The sequence below is a fragment of the Palaemon carinicauda genome, chromosome 12 (assembly GCF_036898095.1).
Source record: "Palaemon carinicauda isolate YSFRI2023 chromosome 12, ASM3689809v2, whole genome shotgun sequence".
Taxonomy (NCBI): domain Eukaryota; kingdom Metazoa; phylum Arthropoda; class Malacostraca; order Decapoda; family Palaemonidae; genus Palaemon; species Palaemon carinicauda.
Window position 1 is genome coordinate 145143212 of NC_090736.1, and position 22372 is coordinate 145165583.

The window sequence follows — 22372 nt, forward strand, 5'->3', positions numbered from 1 at the left end:
CGGAACTTTAGACGGGTCAAAGAGGAAAAGAGACCTAGGAAACGTTCCAAGGTAGGCTGAAACCTCTGCTTGACTGAGAACAGGTACTGCGACTCTCCTCAGCCTTGCCACAGCCAACTGAAGGGAAGGCTCGGAGGAGGAGGCAACAGAATCTGGCGTCCCCAGGCGGTCAACCATCCAAGTATCGACCAGACCCGACGCTGCTTAACCTCGCTGGACGGACGAGAAGCGGGGTCTCCAACGTGGTAAGGCCGTTGACTCAATATCATGGCTAGATACTCCAGATGTTGAGGCAGAAGAAGAGAAGGCTCCTAGCAAATTACCATGAACCCCCACTCATGGTAAGGATCCGGAAGCTTGTCCCGACGTTGAAGAAGGTCGAACCCGAGCCTACCGGAGTTGACCAGACCTCCAAAAGGCGAAGGAGGAGGAAGCCTGCTCCTGAGCGGCCATGAGGAAAGCAGGAAGAGTTCTCTTGGGAAAAACCTGCGATGCCACGGCGGGATCGCCACACTGCATCTTAAGCAGGAACACCTGTAGTCTAGGCTGAATTCCAAGAGCTTCCTGGAAAATGGATGGAATGGAACCTGAAAGTACCCGTCCTTTCAATCCAGGGCCTAAAGAGTCCTGTCGCCTCGTTACCAGTCTGATCGATTCTGCTGTTCCACGCTGGACGAAGTTTGTTCGATAAACTTGATCAGAGCTGAGAGGTCGACTACGGAATTCCCGTTTCAGATGCTTTCCTACGAGAAAGGATCGACTGAAGAAGCCGGGGGGTGAAGCCGTCGACGATCCTATGGAGGACCCTCTCCTAAGGCATGGATCATTTTGCCCAAACGGGCAAAACTCTTGCCGACCCCATGGCATAGAGGTTCAGTGACACTGAATTCACCGACAGAGACGGCAGGCGCGATATCCTTGGCTGATCACGGAGATCGTGCAGGAATCGGCATCGGGAAGCTGTTATCCGGATGAGTAACCTTAGGCATCCTCCCAGCGTGAGACCTGCAAGGGACAGTTGCCAATCCTAGAGTTCGTGAACTCTGCCGCTCCCTCTAGGATTATGCCCCCCCGGGAGAGCCTCCCGTGCTACCTGTTCCTGACAGGAGGGGACTACTATTGGACACCTTGTCTTAGTTGTCGTAGCCGGTCCGATAACTTAGGCCGAACGAGGCTGAAAGAAAGAGGCGCTGGAGGCCTGCAGGGTCTGGAAGAAAGCGCCTTGGAGGAGTGAAAACGGAAGTTGACTTCTTCCGCACAACCGCTGTCTATGTCTCTGTCCTTGGGCACAAACAAGCTCTTCCCAAGGATGGAAGGGTGTCTAAGATTGTCAACATCCACGGATGAGACACCCGAGAGGAAGCCCTCGGTCATTGCGTCCAGATGGTCCAACATCTAGCTTGCCCGCAAGATCAAAACTTGGCGTTGAAAAGCCAAGGTGCTTGAGCCCGAGAGGAGGAAAGTACCCATGATCTTCCTGGAGCTTCCTTGTATAAAATCTCGGGTCGCAACCGAGGAGGGAAAGGACCTGGTAAGCCCCTTTCACGAGATGGAGAAGAGGAAGGGGTAAACCAGTCACCCCTTGGCCGACGGAGAAATCTCGAACGGAAAGCTCCCTGGCAAAACCCTTCCAGGGAATGACGGGGAAGGGCTAACCCAGGTTCTGGAAAGAAGAATGTTGCTCAGACCTCCCTGAAGATTCTTCCTGCTCTTGCAAGTGCCATGCTCTGCGTTTACGGGGAGAGGCCGTGTTCTGGAAATACGCTCCAGAAGACTCGCCAGGCTGGCCATGTTGCGAAACCCCAAAGGGAATCGCTGTCGCAATCGCCCTGGCGCTCGCGCGATGGTAAATCAATGGTTTGCGCGTGGCCGAACGTGGAAGCGCCCATGCGCGGGCACGCAGGAACACAAATGAAAGTGCGCGAAGGAGCGCAGAAGGAGGGCGAGCATGGTAGGAAGAGCGAGAGTTGGTGGTCGGTGAGCGATGACCCGTAGGCGAGCAATGGATACTGCAGGAATCAAGCCGACGTTCGCGCGATGGAACACCGTCGGTTCGCGCGATGGGACACCGTCGGTTCGCGCGACGGAACACCGTCGGTTCGCGCGACGGAACACCGTCGGTTAGCGCGACGGTACACCGTCGGTCCGCGCGACGGAACACCGTCGGTCCGCCCGACGGAACACCGTTGGTCCGCGCAATGGAATACCATTGGTTCGCGGGCGACCATTGGAGCGCATGTGCGCGGTCACGCATGAGCGTAGGAGCGCGGGCACATGGGCGTGCGGTCACGCGGGCACCTGGGCGTGTGGACGCGCAGGCACGCGGGTGAGCGCAGGCGGTCGGGAAACCAATGGCGCGTAGGCAGGCGATGGCAAGTTGACGAGTGATGGCGCGTTGACGAGCGATGGCGCGTAGGCGAGTGACGGCGCGTTGGCAAGCGATGGCGCGTCGGCAAGCGACGGAGCGTTAACAAAACGCTAGCGCGCCGGTGAAGAATCGCGCGGGCGCGTAGGCGATCGCTAACGCATAAGAGAATTGTGATGGTTAGCGCGCATCGCGCTAACAGAAGGAGCGCAGCTGCATCAGGAGGGTGAGCGCTGAAGCAAGCTGTTAATCAGGCGATCCTAGACGGTCAGAAAAACCGTTGGCGCCCAAAGGTGCGTGGCAGAAAAGGGCGCGCAGATGTGCGCTGGAGATTGAAGAAAGCTGGCACACAGAAGGACAGAAGTAAAGCTGAGCGCTGGCGAGCAGGAGGAAGATCTACGGCAAGACTCAGCTACCGAAGATCGTGGTTCACAGCAGGCGAGCGCTAGATCGCTACTGATGGTGTACAGGGAACTGACACGTGTGCAGATCAATGGCGATCGTTGATGCGTAGGAGATTGCTGACGAGCAGGCGAACGTTGACGCGTCCGTGGTTGCAGGCGAGCTGGTGATTGCTGGCGAGCAGAAGGCAACGCGTGGAAGCCAGTGCGGAGAAGAAGAGTCCTTGACCAAGATCTGAACCGAAGTTCCAGATCGCAAGGGCAAACGTGGGCACACAGGGCGCGTAACAGGAACCAACAGGAACAGCAGAGATGATCATCAGGAGAGCTCTGACGAACAGGAGAGCGCTGGCGAACAGGAGAGCGCTAGCGATCAGGAAAGCGCTGACGCTAACACTGAGCAGGAGAGAACACTGCAGAAGGGCGCGCAGGGGAACCCTGACACGCAAGGGAAGAACCCCCGTGGGAGGCAACCCTTTGCCCCGAAGGGACCGTTGTCCGTCGGGAGACTGATGTCCGTCGGACAACCGTTGTCTGTCCGTCGGGAGACTGATGTCCGTCGGAAGACCGTTGTCCGTCGGGAAGACCATTGCCCGTCGGAAGACGAGGTCAGACTGCTGTCCATCTGCACCAGGGGCGGAAGATCAAGAAGAAGGAGTTGTAGGCTGCATACGGAGATTCAAAAAGGCACCTCTTAGCACCCTTATAGGGAGATGGGAGGCCCTTACAACGTAGCGGATGGTGAACCTTACGGCGAAGGCGGCCAACAACAACAACAGCAGAAGAGTCCTCCGAAGAGGAGTCTCTATGAGTGTACTCTCTCGCGAACGAAAGAGAAACACTTCGTAGAAGAGACGGGTCAGCCAGTGACCTAAAAGGAGCAATCCTCCGAGGAGGGGCTCCTGCAGTTGCCCAGCCCCTTGAGCGTAACTGCAGGTGCGACCGCTCAGCACCAAGAGCATAGTCGCATGAAAAAAAAGGCAAGAGAAGAACCCCCCAAAGGGAAAAAACTCAAGCCTGGACCGGTAAAAACTTCCCTCGGAAGGAAAGTTACCCACCCAAGGAGGCGAGCCTCCTGGGTGTTTTAAAATGAACTGGAGAGCTGTCAATCGTCACGGGAGTACTTCCAGGAGAAGGAGACACGCCCCTGACGAAGATCTATAGGGGAGGCAGCAACAGCCGAATCCCCAGGCCTCAACAAGACAGCTCACTCCGTTGTCACATTACAGAAACGAACTAGATCAGTAACTGTGAAAAATAAAACAAAAATCATTAGTTAACATTCATTCCCCCGGGAAGGCTCCGAAGAGGAATCCCGAGGGAAAGGAACAAGAATTACACAACAGGCACGTGCCCCCACAACCACTTACACTCACGGAAGGAGAGCTGTAACCAACACAGAATAATAACAATTATAATTATGTAACTATGTAATTATGTAATTTGAAAATGAATGAACACTAAAGAAAGAACGAAAACCCCGAAAGGAATCGTTCAACAAAGCTGAAAAATCAACAAATACAATTAGATTCATAAACTAATTGAGACAAAACGTACGGCGTAGCAACCTCCCCACACGGGAAGGAAGCTATAAAGGCGTAGTAAAGTAACTTAGTAAAAGGGTGAACGACCTCAAGAGAGAGAGAGAGAGAGAGAAAGACCGAAGTCAAACTCGATCGCAACCCATGAAATTACACCATGGTGGCCTAACTGCCGAGGGCTCCACGGCGATATCGTACACTACACACACACACACACACAAACTCTGAAAAGGAAACTTACTGATTTCTATACTCAAATATATACATAAACATGAGAAAATGTTTACATATATATTGAGTAAAAGAAAAGTAAGTGATTAAGTAAAGACAAAACAAACAATGGCTGCCAAGCGAGGACAAAGACGGAGACGTCTGTCCATGTCCGAGCCAAAAGTGAAAGTGAAGCAATTCACCGGTGTGTGAGGGGGGGAGGGGTAGCTAGTTACTACTCCCCTACCCCCCTGCTAACTAGCGCGGGGGTAACACACCCTCGTTAAATTCTAATGGCTCGCTATTTCAGCTACGCTAAAAGGTAAACCCAATGTAAATAGCGTGGTTTGTATTTCGGTTACGGAACAAATCATTATTAACAGGAGAAATAACTAAATCCTCCCCCGGGGGAGGAGGAGGAGCTGCCTCCCTATGGGAGGCAACTCCCTCTCCCAAACCCCGAGATCGGTCAACAACAGTACGGCCTACGCTACCACTCGACGGCCTCTCGTGAGAGGCCGACCGAGTGGCAGCTTCGGAGGAGGTTTGGGCTACGGAAGAAGAGTCCTTAGGATTTTCCTTCTTCAAAGAAACCTTTGAAGGAGAAATATCCCGTTTGGACTTCTTCTTCCGGCGCCGAGAAAACCTCTCCCACTGGGAGGTAGGCCACTCCCTACAATCCATACAAACATTATCACTTTCACACTGCTGACCCCTACAATAAGGGCATAAGGTGTGAGGATCCATCTCGATGGAAGACATGAAGGTCCCACAAGGGCAGTCAGGTAACCCAGGGCACTTCCGCATTGTAGAGGCCAACTTCACAACACTCCGAGAAAAAGAAAGAAAAATGTTATTTTTATAATAAAATAAATTTTTGAATATACTTACCCGGTGATTATATAAGCTGCAGCTCTGCTGCTCGACAGAAAACTCTACGTTAAAAATCCGCCAGCGATCGCTATGCAGGTAGGGGGTGTACTTCAACAGCGCCATCTGTCGTGCAGGTACTCAGTACTCATTGTAAACAAAGAACTCAATTTTCTCCTCGGTCCACTGCGTCTCTATTGGGGAGGAAGGGAGGGTCCTTTAATATATGATCACCGGGTAAGTATATTCAAAAATTTATTTTATTATAAAAATAACATTTTTCAATATTTAACTTAGCCGGTGATTATATAAGCTGATTCACACCCAGGGGGGTGGGTAGAGACCAGCAATAAATGTTTACATTATTATGAGCTAAGGATTTTTTATTTCATTTTAGCAGTTATCAAAATAACAAACATAAAATAAATAAGTACCTGGTAAGGAAGTCGACTTGAACAATTACTCTGCCTTTTTAAGTACGTTTTCCTTACGGAGCCTCGCGATCCTCTTAGGATGCTGAGCGACCCCTAGGAGCTGAAGTATCAAGGGTTGCAACCCATACTACAGGACCTCATCAAAACCTCTAATCTAGGCGCTTCTCAAGAAAAGAATTTGACCACCCGCCAAATCAACCAGGATGCGAAAGGCTTCTTAGCCTTCCGGACAACCCAAAAACAACAATAAAAACATTTCAAAAGAAAGATCAAAAAGGTTATGGAATTAGGGGAATGTAGTGGTTGAGCCCTCACCCACTACTGCACTCGCTGCTACGAATGGTCCCAGGGTGTAGCAGTTCTCGTAAAGAGACTGGACATCTTTAAGATAAAAAGACGCGAACACTGACTTGCTTCTCCAATAGGTTGCGTCCATTATACTTCGCAGAGATCTATTTTGTTTAAAGGCCACTGAAGTTGCGACAGCTCTAACTTCATGTGTCCTTACCTTCAGCAAAGCTTGGTCTTCCTCATTCAGATGGGAATGAGCTTCTCGTATTAACAGTCTGATAAAATAGGATAAGGCATTCTTTGACATAGGCAAAGATGGTTTCTTAACAGAACACCATAAAGCTTCTGACTGTCCTCGTAAAGGTTTAGTTCGTCTTAAATAGAACTTAAGAGCTCTAACAGGGCATAAGACTCTTTCTAGTTCATTTCCAACCATATTTGATAGGCTTGGAATATCGAACGATTTCGGCCAAGGACGAGAAGGTAGCTCGTTTTTGGCTAGAAAACCAAGTTGTAAAGAACATGTAGCCGTTTCAGATGAAAATCCGATGTTCCTGCTGAAGGCGTGAATCTCACTGACTCTTTTAGCTGTGGCTAAGCAAACCAGGAAAAGTGTCTTTAAAGTGAGATCTTTAAAGGAGGCTGATTGTAGTGGCTCGAACCTTTCTGACATGAGGAATCTTAGTACCACGTCTAAATTCCAACCAGGTGTAGCCAAACGACGCTCCTTCGTGGTCTCAAAAGACTTAAGGAGGTCCTGTAGATCTTTGTTGTTGGAAAGATCTAAGCCTCTGTGACGGAAGACTGATGCCAACATGCTTCTGTAACCCTTGATAGTGGGAGCTGAAAGAGATCTTTCTTTCCTCAGGTATAAAAGGAAGTCAGCTATTTGAGTTACAGAGGTACTGGTCGAGGATACTGATACTGACTTGCACCAGTTTCGGAAGACTTCCCACTTCGACTGGTAGACTCTAAGAGTGGATGTCCTCCTTGCTCTAGCAATCGCCCTGGCTGCCTCCTTCGAAAAGCCTCTAGCTCTCGAGAGTCTTTCGATAGTCTGAAGGCAGTCAGACGAAGAGCGTGGAGGCCTTGGTGTACCTTCTTTACGTGTGGCTGACGTAGAAGGTCCACCCTTAGAGGAAGAGTTCTGGGAACGTCCACTAGCCATCGAAGTACCTCGGTGAACCATTCTCTCGCAGGCCAGAGGGGAGCAACTAACGTCAACCTTGTCCCTTCGTGAGAGGCGAACTTCTGCAGTACCTTGTTGACAATCTTGAACGGGGGGAATGCATAAAGGTCTAGATGTGACCAATCCAGTAGAAAGGCATCTATATGAACTGCTGCTGGGTCCGGGATTGGTGAGCAATATATTGGGAGCCTCTTGGTCATCGAGGTTGCGAAGAGATCTATGGTAGGCTGGCCCCATGTGGCCCACAGTCTCTTGCACACATCCTTGTGTAGGGTCCATTCTGTTGGAATGATTTGTCCCTTCCGACTGAGGCAATCTGCCATGACATTCAAGTTGCCTTGGATGAACCTCGTTACTAGAGAAATGTTTAGATCTTTTGACCAGGTGAGGAGGTCCCTTGCGATCTCGTACAACGTCATAGAGTGGGTCCCTCCTTGCTTGGAGATGTACGCCAAAGCCGTGGTGTTGTCCGAGTTCACCTCCACCACTTTGCCTTGAAGGAGAGACTTGAAGCTTTTCAAGGCCAGATGAACTGCCAGTAGCTCCTTGCAGTTGATATGCAATGTTTTTTGACTCGAGTTCCAAGTTCCCGAGCATTCCCGACCGTCCAATGTCGCGCCCCAGCCCGTGTCCGATGCGTCCGAGAAGAGAACGTGGTTGGGAGTCTGAACAGCCAGGGGCAGACCCTCTCTGAGGCTGATACTGTCCTTCCACCAAGTCAGGGAAGACTTCATCTTCTCGGAAATGGGGATCGAGACCGCTTCTAGCGTCTTGTCCTTTTTCCAGTAAACAGCTAGGTGATATTGAAGAGGACGGAGGTGTAGTCTTCCTAACGATACGAACTGTTCCAGGGATGATAGTGTCCCTATCAGACTCATCCACTGCCTGACTGAACATCGTTCCTTCTTCAGCATGTTCTGGATGCATAACTGGGCTTGACTTGTTCTGGGGGCCGACGGAAAAGCCCGAAAAGCTTGACTGTGAATCTCCATCCCTAAATACACAATAGTTTGGGATGGGACCAGTTGAGACTTTTCCATATTGACCAGGAGACCCAATTCCTTGGTCATATCTAGAGTCCACTTTAGATCCTTCAGACAGCGACGACTGGAAGAAGCTCTTAGAAGCCAGTCGTCCAAATAGAGGGAGGCTCTGATGTCCGCTAAATGAAGGAATTTGGCTATATTCCTCATCAGCCTCGTAAACACAAGAGGAGCTGTGCTTAGGCCAAAGCACAGGGCTTGAAACTGGTAGACAACCTTTTCGTAAACGAATCTTAGAAAAGGTTGGGAGTCTGGGTGGATGGGGACGTGAAAGTATGCGTCCCTTAGGTCTAAAGAGACCATCCAGTCTTCCTTTCTGACCGCTGCTAGAACGGACTTTGTGGTCTCCATGGCAAACGTCTGCTTTGTGACAAAGACATTCAGCGCACTGACGTCTAGCACCGGCCTCCACCCTCCTGTCTTCTTTACCACTAAGAAGAGACGGTTGTAGAAGCCCGGGGTTTGATGGTCCAGGACTTTGACTACCGCTCCCTTTTCTAGCAAGAGAGACACCTCCTGTTTCAATGCTCGTCTCTTGTCTTCCTCTCTGTACCTGGGAGAGAGATCGATGGGAGACGTTGCTAGAGGGGGTTTTCGTACAAACGGGATCTTGTACCCCTCTCTGAGCAACTTCACAGATTGTGCATCTGCGCCTCTCTTCTCCCAGGTCTGCCAGAAGTTCTTGAGTCTGGCTCCCACTGCTGTCCGAAGAAGGTGGCAGTCAGACTCTGCCTTTAAAGGACTTGGTTCCTTTCTTCTTTCCACGTCTCCCTTCGGCACGAGCACCTCCTCTGTTGGAGGCTCTGCCACGAAAGGGCGGAATAAATCTGGACGCTGGAGTGTCCATCCTGGGTCTTGACAAGGTAGGCAAAGGGGTGGCTTTGCGTGCAGAGGACGCAACCAGGTCATGGGTGTCCTTCTGAATCAAAGAAGCAGCAATCTCCTTAATCAAGTCCTCTGGAAAAAGGCACTTAGAGAGAGGAGCAAACAGAAGTTCTGATCTTTGACACGGTGTCACTCCAGCTGACAGGAAAGAGCAAAGGTTCTCACGCTTCTTGAGGACCCCGGATACGAACGAAGCAGCAAGCTCACTAGATCCGTCACGTATGGCCTTGTCCATGCAGGACATGATGAGCAAGGAAGATTCCTTGTCAGAAGGGGAGATCTTCCTGCTCAAAGCTCCCAGACACCAGTCCAAAAAGTTGAAGACCTCGAAGGCTCTAAATACTCCTTTCAACAGATGGTCTAGGTCCGAAGGTGACCAGCATATCTTAGAGCGTCTCATGGCTAGCCTGCGGGGAGAGTCTACAAGACTTGAGAAGTCGCCCTGGGCAGAGGCAGGAACTCCCAAGCCGAGAACTTCTCCCGTGGCATACCAGACGCTCGATCTGGAAGAGAGTTTAGCAGGGGGAAACGTAAAGGCTGTCTTCCCTAGACTCTTTTTGGACTGCATCCAATCTCCTAAAACTCGTAAAGCTCTCTTGGACGAGCGTGCGAGGACGAGTTTCGTAAAGGCAGGCGAGGATGACTGCGTACCTAAAGCAAACTCTGACGGAGGAGAGCGTGGAGCCACAGACACAAACTGGTCCGGATACATTTCTTTGAACAGAGCAAGAACTTTTCTAAAGTCCAAAGAGGGTTGCGTGGTCTTGGGCTCGTCAAGGTCCGAATGTGGTTCATCAACGTGAGCCGCATCGTCATCATCAGAGAGTCCATCATCCGAGAATTGAGGAGGAAGCGGCAAAGGAGTAGGTATCGGCTGGTCAGCTGAGTCCGGTCGCACGGGTGCACGCGTGACTGAACCGGACGCAACGTCATGGAACTGTTGCCCAGTCTGTGAGCTGGCAACAACCATAGCAGCGCGGGGACGCACAGCGTCTACTCCAGACTGTCTAGTCTGATGAGGGCGAGCAGAGGCAACCACACTGGGTTGCGGAGGTTGACGCACCGCGTCAAAACAAAACAACTTTGACGGTTGTTGTGCCTCGCGAACGTCAACGGAAGGTTCCGTGCGTCGCTGAACGTCAACATGCGGCTGGCAGGGTACACTGGAACGCATGGGTGGCGGGACTCTCTCAGCTGGAGTGCGCAAGAAGGTCGCCTCAGCGTCCACAGGACGCACAACCGTGGTTGGTTGTAGGCAAGAGGTTGGTGCAGCAGCAACCTTCTCCGCACGAAAGTCCTGCATCAGTGACGTTAACTGATACTGCATGGTCTGCAGCAAAGACCACTTAGGGTCTACAGGAGCAGGTGCGGCGACAGACGGTGTGACTGCCTGAGGCGGTACCGCTTTGCCTCTCTTAGGAGGTGAGCAGTCATCGGAAGACTGCAGCGAGTCCGAACTGACCCAGTGGCTACAACTGGGCCGTTGGACTTGCGTGGAAGGGACCGACTTGCGCTTAAGAGGTCGTGAGACCTTGGTCCATGGTTTCTTACGAGAAACCTCTTCCGCAGACGAGGAATAAATGGGCTCTCTCGTCTCTGTGTGGGTGGGGCGATCTTGGGTAGATACGCCCGAAACCACGGAGGGAACGTCTGTTCGCTGATTAAAGCCTCTCGAACCCTTTGGTCGTACGACATTGCTTCTCCCCTGGACTTGGGAGCTTGCAAGAGGTCCCGGACTAAGAGGACGACAGGCACGAACAGACGAACCCTCAAGCGCAACACTATCCACAACACTATCACTCACTTTATCACTTCCCACTGCACTCTTACACTTCAGCTCCTTGACGTCCGCCATGAGCTGGTTACGGTCACTAGCCAAGGACTCGACTCTCTCACCCAGAGCTTGGATGGCACGCATCATATCTGCCATCGAAGGTTCCTGAGTGCCAGAAGGGGGATTAGGAGCAACCACTACAAGGGAAGGAATAGGTTGTGGGGCATGAGGAGAGGAAAAATCAACGGAACGAGATGAACTTCTCCTGACTCTATCTCTCTCTAGCCTACGTGTATATTTCTGGAATACAATAAAATCGAATTCCGAAAGCCCAACGCATTCCTCACATCGATCTTCCAATTGACAGGTTTTATCCCGACAATTGGAACAAACGGTGTGAGGATCGATAGAGGCCTTCGGAAGACGCCTTGAACAGTCCCTAGCATTACACTTCCTGAATTTAGGGACTTGAGAAAGGTCAGCCATTTTGAATTGGTCAAAGGGGAATTCAAAAACTATCCAAAGTCGTCAACAAATAATCCGATATCAAAAAAAGAATGCAAGGATTTATTGAAGAGAAAGCCTGCACAGCGAAAGCTCAAAACTAGAAACGTGTACTTCACCAAATAGTTGTGAAAACCAATCCAGTTAGCAACAGCGAATTAGTAGGTCTTGCCGGTGGCACGACAGAGAGAAAATTGAGTTCTTTGTTTACAATGAGTACTGAGTACCTGCACGACAGATGGCGCTGTTGAAGTACACCCCCTACCTGCATAGCGATCGCTGGCGGATTTTTAACGTAGAGTTTTCTGTCGAGCAGCAGAGCTGCAGCTTATATAATCACCTGCTAAGTTAAATATTGAAAAAGCAATGATTAATGGCTGTCAAAGAGGCGAGGGTGAAAGCGGACAGGTCCAATCACCACCTGAGCCAAAGTAAAAGTGGAGCTACAACACAGGTCTGTGAGGGGGGAGGGTAGCTAACTACCCTCCCTACCCCCCGCTAACTGGCGGTGGGGTAATAATCCCTCGTTAAATTTTTATGGCTCATCCTTTCAGCTACACGAAAGTAATTACCCACTTTAAATAGCGTGTTTTGTATTCCAGTTACGGAACAAATGACAAATTTAAGAATAATTTGTACTTATTTTAACGATACAAACCTTGAACTCTAAATTAGGAAATATAATTTCGGCATAGCTAGAAGAGTAGCCGTAAGACTTTTAGTGGGGGATAAAGGGTTAGTACCGGCTACCTTGCTCACACACACACCCGTGTTCTCTCATCACTTTTGATTGCAGTCAGGACTTGCAAGGGGATAGGTGATGGTGGGACAAATTTGTAAACAGTAAAAAGCTTAAGGTTTGTATCGGTAAGAAAAAATACAAATCATTCTCAAATTTGTCATTTGTTCTGTCACTAATACAAACCCTTTCGCTCTTTATGAGGGAAGACTAATGCTAAGGTGGGTGGAAGTCCTAACCAATAAGCTGGTCTTTAACCAGTGGCATTCCTCTGAGCTATGCAAACTTAAAGAGGAATCACCCTGTCACCTCGCTAAATTTTCATGCATTTGCATGCGTTAGTGGCCTAAGCAATCTGTGTGATTGTGATACCAGCAATGTAACTTGTCTCGGTAAGAATTCTCAGAAGTCCTAGGATTTCTTTGACCAAACCATAGACGTTACCCAACTCCCACCTCGCAAGAGGATATGGGGACATAATAAATATATGTGCATATACAGGACCAGGTTGCAGAGTACCGTAGGTTCTGTGACCCAAGAGAGTGGAAAACGAAAAAAAGGAGGAGCCATTCACTCTTATCATTCACCCCAAACTTAATCCTTGGTAACCTCTGCCCTCTATCATCTGCTACTTGTCCATCAAGGAGCTCGAGGTATTTAAACCACTTGCTGTGCAGTCACCACAGTTCTGATGGAGAACGTCTCCATGTTCCTGTGAGCTACGTCTTGCAGGTAGTCGGTGGTGAAGGTCGTCTCACACTTCTACACGCCCGCTTGAAGGACCAGCACTACAGAGTAGTTTTTCTTGAATACAAGGGACGTGCTAATGCCCCTAACGTTGTGAGCTCTAGGTTTCTGTGATTGCGGAGAAGAATCAGGATTCAAAACCTGGTTTATGACCTCGCGAATTCACACTGAAATTGTGTTCGTAGCAATTCTTCTTTTAACCTTCCCCTTGCTGACGAACAATCTGATCACTCGAGGATGAGGTCTCAAAGTTCAGAGGTAATACCTCAAAACCCTCATTGGGCACAGTTGCACTTGATCTTGGTCATCAGTTATGTTACAGAGACTTTCAATCCGGGAGGACCCGAATCTAGGATCACTCGGATTTTGAGTCTTGGTGATAAACTCGGGCATTATGCCAAGCAGTACCTGTTCCCATCACTTTGAATGGGAGATGTCGTAAGAAAGACCATGAAGTTCGCTTACTCTCTTGGCTGAGGCCAAAGTAAGCAGGAAGACAGTTTTCAGTCAGGTACCTGATACCTGATGCAATGTTTTGTATGGAGCTCCTTTCAGCGATCGTAGAACACAAACAAAATTCCATGAAGAGGGTTTGGCTTCTGCCTGCGGACAGGTATGCTCGAAACTGTATGACCTTTCGGGAGGAGGTGCGAGCTCGGATGGAAACGAGCAAGGCTGAGGGTGCTCGTCTGTGAATGCGGCCTGCCATCACCCTTAAACATAAGAACCACCTGACTCTATCCCATTGGGAGTAGGGCCCCGAGGTAGTAACCCCAAAGGTTATGCCTCACCAGATTTATCAGGGATCGTTGCAGTGACCGCAAGCGGTTGATGAGCATTACCATCAGGTACCTCAGTAGAGCTAGAGTGTTGCATGGACAAGTCAAACGCCCTTAAGAGAAGAATCCCTTTCGCGTTGGTTAGAAGCGCGACCGTCTTCATAGGATGGAGGAACAGCGTGCACGCATTTCTCCTGCCGAGGGAACTCAGTTCGTTGAGTGCTCCAACCATGCTGAAAAAGCTCAATTGGCAGACCGAAGTCCACTGACATGCTTATCCCCAGGGGATCGCAAGCCTGGCCAGGACTTCGAGGAGACCCAGTCGGTAACTTCTCAGGTAGGCAGGAAGTTGAAGAGGATGCTTCTAGTAAGGGCACGAGACACTTCGGAGGGACACCACTCCATAGGTTCTGGGGAGAGGGAAGCCATGGCCAACCCTTGTGGAGGCAGATGTGCGCTTCCGATGTGCCTCTAACTTCAGTACTGTACCTCCAACAGCGATTACTTGGAGTGGGAACCTAAAATCCCCAAGTAAGTGACAGGGTCCACCGAACCAGCGGGTTGTCCGGGGTCAAAGGAACATCACACTTACTCGTTCGTCCTCTGGAAGAGACTGAATGAACAAAGTCAGCGGAGGCGGAAGAGACACCGGAGTAAGAAGAACCCCTTTTAGACTCTTTGCGTCGCCTACCGTATCGCTCCCACTGGGAGGATGGCCATTCCCGACACTATGCAAAGAAACGCCTGAGTGCAAGAGTGTCGTTTGCACCCAGAACAAAAGGAGTGAGGATGTCTCCTGCACTGACATGAGCACCCTTCAATGCCAGGACAAACCCACATCTTAAGTCCTCAAACACCAAATAAACCTGAAAAGAGAAGAAAAGGTCAGTTTACTACCAATTTTAGTGAAGGGTTAACAGGCAAGAGACAGCGAGTCTGCACTCTACTGAGCCACGATCAAAAGTGGATACAGTCTAGCTGAGTGTGTGAGCAGAGTGGTTGATCTAACCCGTGCTAACTATAGTCCATTTCTTTTAGCGATGCATATTTGCACCGACTCGCAGCAGTGCCCTTTTAGCTCGGAAAAGTTTCCGGATCGCTGATTGGTTGGACAAGATAATTCTAACCAATCAGCGATCAGAAAACTTTTCCGAGCTAAAAGGGCACCGCCGCGAGTCTGTGCAAATATGCATCGCTAAAAGAAATGGACTATAGTGGGAGGTTGTTTACCTCACATTCAAAATCTTTGGCTCATTTTCCAGTACAATATATCCATAGTAAAAAGCAAATGATTTGCATCTGTGTAAGAACAAACAGTACAATATATCCATAGTAAAGAGCAAATGATTTGTATCTGTGTAGGAACAAACTACAACTTCTGGTTTACAAAACTGAAATGCTTACTTACAGCGTCTATTAACCAAAAATATTTATATTTAAATACAGGCCTTTTTACAACAGGTTTTTATGAAAGTCAAGTCAGCAGTATATACTTGCTCTGGAGTTAATTTTTTGAGGTCGTCACAAAACCCTTACTGCCGAACCTGTACTCTAGTCAGAATTGACTATATTGACAGAGGACAATATAAATTAGAGTGTACTTTGATATTGGTATTCAACCTTGATCAGAATTTGACCTTATCATTGGTATTTAACTTTTAACATAAAAACTAAATCAACTATTTTTTCAAAACAAAAAATTGACAGTGAAAAACATTTTATTTTAGTATAATTTAGTATAACCTTTGCTACGGCACCTCCAAAGATTATCTTATAATTATTATCATTACTTAAACTGTTTTGTCTTCACCTCCACATTATGTTTAATACTTTTTTCTTTTCTATATTTCCCTAAATAAAAATAATCCTACTATTTTCTTTGGGTCTTCCTCCAATGGTTGTTGAAGCTCAACTATTTCATTATTTTCTCTTCTACGATCATGGCAAAACAACAAAAAATGTGTTCAAATCTTCTTTTCCACAAAAATTACATTATATTTATTTTCTAAACTATTAGTAATGGTAACTATCTGTAATCTTCAATCAGAGATTTATTCACTATCATGTCCCGGTTTCATTGTAGTGTATTACAGGGCAATGTAACCTAGGAAAACAACTACTTTTTCTTATAGAAAAAATTACGCTCTCTTCGAAAATGACACTCGTTCCCGTCGCAAATGAATAGTTTCAGAAATATATATACATCTATATCCTCCGATAATGGGGGACCCCCAGTGGGAACTCGGGGTTTTGGGTGGGGAAAACATACTGGGGAATCAATATATAAACGTAAATCAAGCCTTTTCTTCTCTATACATTACCTTCTTAAAATTATTATAACCGGAGGAAAATACAAAACAGTATATCTGGATAAACTTTGGAGGCGCCGTTGCAATGATTGTGTCATGAAAAAATACAGTAACCAGTGCTGCCATCGTCCGATGTAGATCAAATGTTATTTTGTGACCTGTCATACTACTAGGCTAGGTTAGGTGGGTTTGTTGGGTTTTGTGCCCTTTTTGTACTTTTTATATATTGAGTAAAACTTATATGGAGAAATTATTTAAAATACGTATGGAAATATCTATCATTACTATCGTTAGTAATGTCAGCGTGCCGTTGGTAACTCTGTGTACCATCAGTCAACGTTGGTAACACTGTGTATTATTGGTAACGTTGCTAATGTTATCGTTCGCAGTACATTCGTAAGAGAAGTGACACCGTGCAACTCAAAGTTAGCCGAATTGGTTGATCTGTTTGTTTCCGATTGAAATGAACATCAAATTCGTTTAATTCACGTTATTTACTATAGGAAAACATATATTTTCTGTTCGAAATCTCACCCTGTAATACAATACAAAATTACCCACGTCCCTTTTCATTAGCAAATCTCCTACCTATACAGCTACAAATGCTATCTTAATCAACATCACTTGACAAATTCAAACAGTCCTTGAACACTCATTCAGTAAGGATTTCTTTAATTGGATCATTCTAAACAAGTGACGGTAAATTTTTAGTTTCAGCCAAATTTCGAAAAATGCAATAAAAATATATTTGTTGCATCAGAAATAGTGTGGTTTCAATGAATTTAACGTTTATTTTGACTGCAAACCAACCGATTTAGAGATTTACTATGTATACCCTAGTTCATCCCACCAATTATGGGGGACACCCTTTGGGAACCGGGGTTTTGGGTGGGGGAAGGGGGGGGGGAGGGTGTTGGGGCATTGAATGATATTTGCAATAAATGAATAATTAATGTTCCAGCACCCCTCCCCCATACCCCTAACTAGGCCTACCGGGGGGAGGGGGGTAGGGCCCCCCCCGCAACCCCCCCTTAAAGCCACAGTAATTTTCAGGGCACCACAGAACCTAACAAACCCACCTAACCTAACCTAGGGGCCCTGTACCCCTACCGGGGGGGGCTTCGCCCCCCCTGCGACCCCCCCTTATGGCCAAAGTAATTTTCAAGGCACCACAGAACCTAACAAACCCACCTAACCTAACCTAGGGGCCCTGTACCCCTACCGGGGGGGGCTTCGCCCCCCCTGCGACCCCCCCTTAAGGCCACAGTAATTTTCAGGGCACCACAGAACCTAACAAACCCACCTAACCTAACCTAGGGGCCCTGTACCCCTACCGGGGGGGGGGCTTCGCCCCCCCTGCGACCCCCCCTTTAACCAGGGGTAAATTTGAATATATATATTTTGTTAAATCGCTTCTTACCTTAAACGGAAGATGACGATGAAGATGTGGAAGGTTGTGGTTGACCCTCCTTTACAGATTTGGTACAATACCACACATGTCTATCCTCACGAAAATGTAAAGCCGAATCACATTTACCACACTGGACACTTAAGGTAATACGGAATGCTCCCTTAGAAAACGATTCACTACTTCAGGAGTTCCATTATAATTCCCATGAAATCGGCCGATCACATCAAAATAGGAATAACGACATATTTCACACAACCGTACCGGAGGATCCATGACAGTTAAATGACGTGTGATGAAAATATAGAAACCGCAACTTTTGAAAACCGAAAACAAACGACAATCACGGGTTTCTCCCATAATGAAATAGGGAAAAAAACAGAATACTATCGTTTACAATGTTATATTGCACGAAAAACAGATCCTTGAAACAAGACTGAGAGACCAATGAATCGTCCAATAATAACCCTTGAAAAGAACCCAGTAGTATTTTGATTGGAGGAGCGACATTAGTGGGAGGAGCAAATGCGCATTCAAGTAAATATTGTCACATTGCGCAATGGGGCGGAGCCAAGTAAGATGAAAACAGACATACAAACGAACAAGAGCTACCTTGCGTGCCCATGGAAAGATAAACACTAAACTTAGAAAAAGTCAAGACCTTCAATTCCTGAAATATTTTTTTTCTCTGTAAGTATGCATTAGCGACAATAATGTATTGAGAAGAAGTGTTTTGTTATCACGTGCTTTACTAGGAAAATATATTAATATAATACATTTCCCAATTTGGTTGAATCTAAAACTTAACCCAAGTGACCATTTTCTTTTTGGAGGGTTAAGAAGCATTACAGGTTTTATAGGTGTTTTAAACGATTGTGATGGTGTTAACAAACACGGGAACCTAATTTACAAGTTTTAAGGATGGCTCAAACTAGGATATATAAGAAACAAATTTCAAATATTAAACTAAGGGTTGTGATTTAATTCGGGTAAGCTAAGGACACAGAGGTCTAAGGGGGAGTAACACTTCCAGTATATAATGAAACAAGTCCTAGGTTAGGTTAGGTGGGAAATCTAGGAGGTTGATTACGTTTTAGAGTATAGAAGATATTTCAGTAAAATAATTCCTTCAAGATTGTTATAATTCCTTATAATTACAATAGCAACATGACTTATTGACTTCAATGGAAATCAATAAGCAACGATTTCTTATAACTCCATAAATGATACCCCCAAAATAACACCTAATGATATTGAGATACCTTATGGATATTACTTAAAAGTCTATGTTTCTCCTTGGTTGAGATGGAATTTCTTGGCACTTTTGCACTGCGTTGATAGTCTATCATAAATTAATTAATGTTGACACAATAGTATGATAATTTTCGCAAGATAAATAAATGTACTGTACGATTTCATTGACGTCTCGTGTTCCAATAATTTTTATGAAAGCGTCAGCTGAGACTCGGACGGTCTAACATTTTTAAAAATAATGTGTTTTCGTAAAATAATTGGCCAAACTTTTAGTATTAGCAAGAAAACACTGTTTTCTGATTTTGAACGTATGGTTTCTAGACTAATATGAATATTACACGCCATAATATATGATGCTGAGATCGCCACTTGTTGAGAGCGTCCTTCCTACTCACTATATCTGAAACATTTTATTCCTTTTGAAATGCAATCATTATATGATTATTTTCTTTTGCATGGTAAGATTTTTATGGACGGAATCTCATTACTGGTTTCAAGTTATCATCAACTCCAATGATTGATATTTAAACAAAGGAAGATCGGTAGCTAATCAGCAGCAAGGTACAGTATATAGAACAGTATGCTAGAGCGATTAAATTTCTTTAAAACGTGGCTACGTTCACACAGATAAACGTCATGCTGTGTCTTTTATTTATTGTCATTACGATTCTTATTTATGATATTCTATATGCATCTAGTATAAAATTTATATAAATAGTAATAAGTTGCAACATAAACTTTTCCACGTGTGAGCAATTCTCCAAAAACTACAATGTTACAACTGATTTCAGTTGGCTTTTATAGATTAAGGAACAAAGCAATTATGTATTGTTTACAAAGAAGACTACTTGTGTGTGATCATTTAAAGTCTTATAAAAATAAAGCTGAGCCAAAATAATGATTGCTTGAAAGTTTTATAATCTATTAAATAAATTTAAGAATAAAATAATTTTCAATTCTAAATGTTAATGCCTGCAATAAGATACATTGACGACTCATCATTATGTCTCGGGATACTTTGTATTGCCATAATTATTTCCAAAAATTCTTAATAATATTTCTTATGTCCGTGCTTAATTCAGATTTTTCTATTTATAATATTATAAATATAAATCAACATAATTGAAATTCTGACTTGTGCTATTTATTTAGTAAATATTAATTAATAAAAACAATAGCTTTACTCGTTAATTTTAGTGACGTCATAACAAGATCTAACTATGACGTCATTGTGCATGGGTCTTCCCGTAAAGAATACTGGAAAATAGCAACATATATATATATATATATATATATATATATATATATATATATATATATATATATATATATATATATATATATATATATATATATATATATATATATATATATATATATATATATATATATATATATATATATATATATATATATATATATATATATATATATATATATATATATATATATATATATATATATATATATATATATATATATATATATATATATATATATATATATATATATATATATATATATATATATATATATATATATATATATATATATATATATATATATATATATATATATATATATATATATATATATATATATATATTCATAAAATCACTTCGACTGCCTAAATTTTAAAGATATCTGCTAATTATATTTTCCATAATTTTCTATATAAATATATTGTCATAATATTACTTATAATTTTTCCTTAGTAATTAATTCAACTCGGTGCGTAATACAGAACTACTAAGTAGAATAGAGATTGATTATAACTTTTATTCTAATAATTCCCTCCCAAAAATACTCACTACATAAGAGTATATCTATTTGACTGCTTCAAGAATAAAATAGAATTCACTTTTATATCTATCTTTAAATATATGGGCTGTTGAGAATACTTTTTACATGGCAAAGGAGTGTAAAAATATGTAAATATCATTTATATAAAAATATAAGGATAACAAATAAAAGACAATATCCAAAACATTTTTGTTTTCCATAAAAATACAAAAAGCAAAAAACATCTAATAAAATAGAAAAAAAATAATTACGTAATTTTAATTTTGAAGTAATAAGAATAAATTATTTCTTGTATACAACTTTTAATTATAAAAGGTTTCTTAAATCTAAAGGGACTTCAGATAATATTGAACACTGAAGGATTAGGGTGTTGACATTCTTCTAAGTGAATTTAATCTTTCTCTTCCAATGAAATACAAATTCATTGGCCTTCAAAAACAAACACCAAATAATTTGGTGGTCCACTAACGTAACCAACAGTTTCAATAACACAATCTTAACAAGAAACTAACATAATTCTGCTTAAGATATTTTAGGCAATTTCATCAGAGTTGGAAGACACCACTTTGGTAAAGAAAACAATGCACTTAACTAAGTACCTTATTTTCAAATATAAATTGCATAATCATGGATTTATTTTCAATGATCACTGAAAAGATTTGCATAATATACAATGAAAAAGTATACCTACTGATGTACATAATCCCTAATGATTTGAATGTAATAATTCTCAGGTACACAAGACTGTCTATGTAGATGCCAAATTAAGAAATAAAAAAATACAATTGCATTCATGTTCAATTAATTTGGTTACGAATACGTTACAAATGCTACATTGCTATACAAGTAGAATGTATAAATCCATTTTCAATAAAAATAAAATAAAATTCTTCTTCCTTGAAGCTGTTCTTTATGATTGGTTGATTTCACTTTTGTAATGGATACTCCCCACGGGATTCTCTCTCTCTAGACGATTGGCTGATGCTGAGTCGGAGGACGATCTTCTCCTTTCTTATTACAGATAACAAACATGACAAGTTGATCATATAACAATGACATAAAACAGATGATTCACAATGGGTAAGGGCTTTTGATGGATATTTACCTCCGCCAACGAAGTTGGATGGAGGTTATGTTGTAGCCCCTGTTTGTGTGTTTGTTTGTTTGTGAACAGCTTCCTGGGCTCTATTCTAATCGTAGAGTAATGAAACTTGCAGGGATTAACTGATATGTAAAAAGCTGGAAATGATTAAATTTTGGAAGGTCAAGGTATAAGGTCAAGGTCACGGTCAAGCAAGTGTCCAATTCCGTAATCAGCCATAAGTTTGGACATCGTTGTCACAGAGACTTCAAACTTGGTTCATATTTGAGTGTATGAAATTCCACGCCAATTGATACATGTTAAGGTCAAGGTCGAGAAATAAGCTGCCACGGCGGAGGTCTTCGCTCTACTGAGTGCCCTTTCTAGTTGAAGATGCATCCGTGCGAGTCTGATGCTTCAGCTCTTCTTGAAAAGCCAGAATGGAAAGCGGGGCACTCTCTGCTTACAGCATTGCTCCATATGAAAGAGAGGTAAAACTTTTAGTATTGCGGTGAAATATATTCCAAATCTTCATATATGTATATTAAAAGCATAAGATATATTTTCATGAAGGGAAATATGTTAAGAATTATTATTTATTATTATTATTATTATTATTATTATTATTATTATTATTATTATTATTATTATTATTATTATTATTATTACTTTCTAAGCTACAACCCTAGTTGGAAAAGCAAAATGCTATAAGCCCAGGCGCACCAGCAGGGAAAATAGCCCAGTA

At 44.2% G+C, this 22372-nt stretch overlaps 1 long non-coding RNA gene across 2 annotated transcripts in view; it reads right to left on the reverse strand.

The window, feature by feature from the left end:
- The window catches only part of LOC137650677 (uncharacterized), a 191049-nt gene extending 171879 nt beyond the window's left edge, over positions 1–19170 (reverse strand). For both annotated transcript variants that reach the window (XR_011046045.1, XR_011046044.1), the window contains exon 1: positions 18752–19170. This is a non-coding gene — a long non-coding RNA (uncharacterized lncRNA). The remainder of the gene's footprint in view (positions 1–18751) is intronic.
- Between the last annotated feature and the right edge of the window lie 3202 nt (positions 19171–22372).